This window comes from Amblyraja radiata, chromosome 29 (assembly GCF_010909765.2).
Source record: "Amblyraja radiata isolate CabotCenter1 chromosome 29, sAmbRad1.1.pri, whole genome shotgun sequence".
In the NCBI taxonomy this organism is placed as follows: Eukaryota; Metazoa; Chordata; class Chondrichthyes; order Rajiformes; family Rajidae; genus Amblyraja; species Amblyraja radiata.
This window is the reverse complement of record NC_045984.1, coordinates 5,901,265-5,905,399: the sequence shown is the minus strand read 5'-3', so window position 1 is coordinate 5,905,399 and position 4,135 is coordinate 5,901,265.

Sequence of the window (4,135 nt, the reverse complement as noted above, 5' to 3'; positions counted from 1 at the left end):
ATTAGGAATATGATGGACATAGCACGCCTTGAAGAAATGAGACTCCGACTAATAGATAAATATGACCAATTCTTAAGGAGTTGGTCTCCTTTCATCGCCTTTTTGGAATCATGTGATGCAGCGGTACCGTAAAGATTACTGATTTCAGGTCAGGTCGTGGATAGATTTACATTTCCGAACAAAGATTTGAAAAAAAAGATTTTAAGGGTCTTTCTCTCCTATTTCTACTTTCTTTTCTTATATACACACTTCACGTTTTTCTATTTTTCCTGTCTTTCTTACTTCCTTTTCAAAAACATAAAACTAGAGGTTGTACCTAGAATGTATTACGTTATGACATAGTTGGCACCTAAAATTAGGTACCACTGTATTGTTTTGTATTGTATTAACTTCTAATAAAATAAAATATTAAAAAAAAATATATATATATTGTTTACCATCAGGCTATTAAACACTATTGTGGACGCGGCATTTGTTTTGTCTTTTTACACTTATTTTTTGTTTTTTATGTGTATGTGCGTGTATATATATTTACTAGTCTATGCAGTTCAGAGCATATTTGGAGGTTGCCGTGTTTAATAGCATGATGGTTGTGGGGAAGCAGCTGTTCCTGAACCTGGACGATAGTTTTCAGATACTTCTTCCTCATGGCAGGAGTGAAATGAAGTTGCTGGTGTCCCCATTATTTTTTCTATTGCTGCATGTTTGGATGTACATTTGCTGTTGCTTGTGCGTCTATATTTTTTGTTGCGTGTTTGGATGTGCATTTGCTGGTGTCACCATTTTTTTTATTGCTTCATGTTTGGATACGCATCTTCAGTTGCTCGTGTCCCCATTAATTTTATTGCTGCATGTTTGGTTGTGCATCTGTATTTGCTCGTGTGCCCATTATTTTTTATTGCTGCATGTTTCAAGAGTCAAGAGGGTTTGATTGTCATATGTCCCAGATAGAACATTCTTACTTGCTGCAGCACAACAGAATACGTAAACATAGTACATTGTGAACAATATAATAAACAAGAAAAAAAAGTTGTGGGTTGCACATACACCAATTTGTTGTCACATACACCAATTGGTGCAGTGAAATTTAAGTTACCATGCAGCACATAAATAAGATAAAAACACTTTAGAACTTAACATAAAAAACGCCCCGCCACAAGCGACGCTGCTCTAGCTGAGTTTGAGCAAGCAGCCAACACCTAAGATGCATCACCCAGGGTCAGTCATGACTGAGGGGGGCCTACGAATCATTCTCCACTTTAAAAATACCCAAGGACAGCCTCCATAGACTGTATAAATAGATTTATTTATTGAAATCATATTCTATGTTGCTCTTCCAGGGAGATGCTAACTGCAATTTGTTGTCTCTGTACTGTACACTGACAATGACAATTAAAGTTGAATCTGAATCATAGCCATCTGTGGCAATTAATTCCAGATTCACCACCCTCGATCTAAAAAAAGCCTCCTCCTCATATCCAATCTAAAGGTATGTCCTTTCATTGTAATGCTGTGCCTTCTGGTCCTAGACTCTCACTACTGTAAATGTCCTCTTCACATCCACTGTGTCTGGGCCTTTCATTATTTAGGTTTCAATGAGGTTCCCCCTCATCCTAAGCTCCAGTGAGTCCAGGCCCAGAGCCATATGATAGCCTCACTGCGACCATTCTTATTAGCTAGCCAGTCTTCGATCGACATTGTTTTTATTTTGTCATAACCGTATCAAATACCTTCTGAAAATCTACGTCTATTATATCCATTGTTTTTCTATATTACAACACATGGAGATTTCTCAAAGAACGATTTGATATTGTACCCTTATTTCTCACTGTAGGAACAGTTGAAGGGAAATTTGATATTTACAAAAAAAACGGACAGTAAGGAAAACGTGGGAGTCTCAAGGGTCCCGACCCTATCCATCCCCTCCAGCATCTGCAGTTCCTAGTGTCTCTATTAAGGAGAACTTACTGTCAGTAGAATCCACTTTAATTGGCAAAAATACACATACCAACATGCTTTAAAAAAACAAACAAGATACAGAATGCACTGCCAGAATGTATGGTGGAAGCACATTCAGTAACTTTCAACGGGTAATTGGTAAATATGTAATAGCAAGAGTACGTGGCAACAGCTCCAAGGAAAGGACTTGAAAGAAGTGATTAATTCAGGAGTCTGATAGCAGTGGGGAAAGAAGCTGTTCTTAAGCTGGTCACCTCAGCTTTCAAGCTCCGTAGTATCTTCTCCTAAAAAGTCATTATGCAATCTTGGGAGCGGAGTAATGGTTCCAGACTCATTGGTGTTGGAGCCATAGCATAATCTTGACTGTCAGGTGCCAGACTCTTCTGCAGACTTCAGTTCAGTTTATTGTCTTGTGTACCGAGGTACAGTGAAAAACTTTTGTTGCATGCTAACCAGTCAGCAGAAAGCCAATACATGATTACAATTTTTAGTGTATAGATACATAAGGGAATAACATTTCATAATCATACTTTATTAGCCAAGTATGTTTTGCAACATAAGAGGAATTTGATTTTCCATACAGTCATACCATTAAAAAGCAACAGACACACAAAATAAATTTTAACATGAACATCCACCAGTGACTCCTCCACATTCCTCACTGTGATGGAAGGCGAAAAAAGTTAAATCTCTTCCCTTCTTTGTTCTCTCGCCTAAACCTACATAATCTCCCAGTTGCTAAACACTTGAACTCCCCCTCCCATACTGACCTTTCTGTCCTGGGCCTCCTCCACAGCACCTCATATTTCGCTTGTTATAACCCAGCGTTATGAATATTGATTTCTCTAACTTCAAGTAACCCTTGCTTTCCCTCTCTTCCTGTTCTCCGATCAGTCTGACGGTCCCCGATTAAATGTTATATCTGTATGCTTCGTTGTCACCTTCTAGCTAACAATGATCTATTCTACATTTTCTTTGATCCGCATCATCTCTGATGTCTTGTTTTCACACCTTCCATTTCCTTATCTGTGTCTCTCTCTCCCCTCACGCAGTCTAAAGGGTCTCGGCCCGAAATGGCAGTCATTTTTTCTATCCAGAGATGTGTTATTCCAGCATTTTGTATCTATCTTCAGTGTTAACCAGCATTGCCAGTTCCTTCCTACACATGCTGCCTGACCCGCCGAGTTACTCCAGTACATTGTGTACTAACCAGCATCTGCAGTTTCAAGAGCCTTGGAGACCGCCACTCAACCAGACAACTAAACCAGCGGGCCTCCAGATTCCTTCCAGTTTCAGGCCCTAATGTGGACAATTCAGACTGTGATAATATTGAACAGAAAACCCCCCAAAAAGTGCTGCATTATGATGTGCTCAGACTAAGTAAGTAAGTTAGTTTATTGGCCAAGTATTCACATACAAGGAATTTGTCTTGGTTATTAAAAACTAGAAAAATATCATTCATCATGTAAAAGGACAAAGTGCTAGAGTAACTCGGCATCTCAGAACATGCATAGGCTGCTGTCCCATGTTCTCCAGAGATGCCAGACCTGCTGAGTTACTCCAACAGTATTTATCTAATTTTGTAAACTCAGCAACTACAGATCCTTGTTTCTCAGTATTTACCTTCTATCAATTTACCACTGCCTAGGACATCAAAAACATAATCTGGTCCATTATTGCTGTTTGTAGAAACTGCTGACATCCTTGACTGTACAACAAGATACACATTAATAGTTGACAGAAGCATGAACTGAGAATATGAAAAGTAGTCTATAACTGCAAGAAAACACTGGAAAACTAAATGGCTGATATGGTACTTTTCTTTGAATGAGTAGAGAAATTAAGAATAATTAACACAGAAAAACAAACGTTTCTGCTCCAACTAAGCAGTGCGAGGCACAGCGATCTAGGTGACCATGGACCAAATGCAAGATAAACAGTGCAATTATCAAAACCAGACAGCCTGACGTAAATGCAGCATTAACGTAGATACATCCACCATCTGCCTTAAATAATTCAGCAACATCCTAGGGAAAAATAAGTTTCTTGAAGGCAAGATCACTGAGCAGCAGGCTGGGGTGTTTGTGCAGCATGTAACCATGTAAAATGAACCTACTGATAAATACCTGAAAATGTATCATTTTAAACAAAACAAATTAGTCTGACACCAAACCAC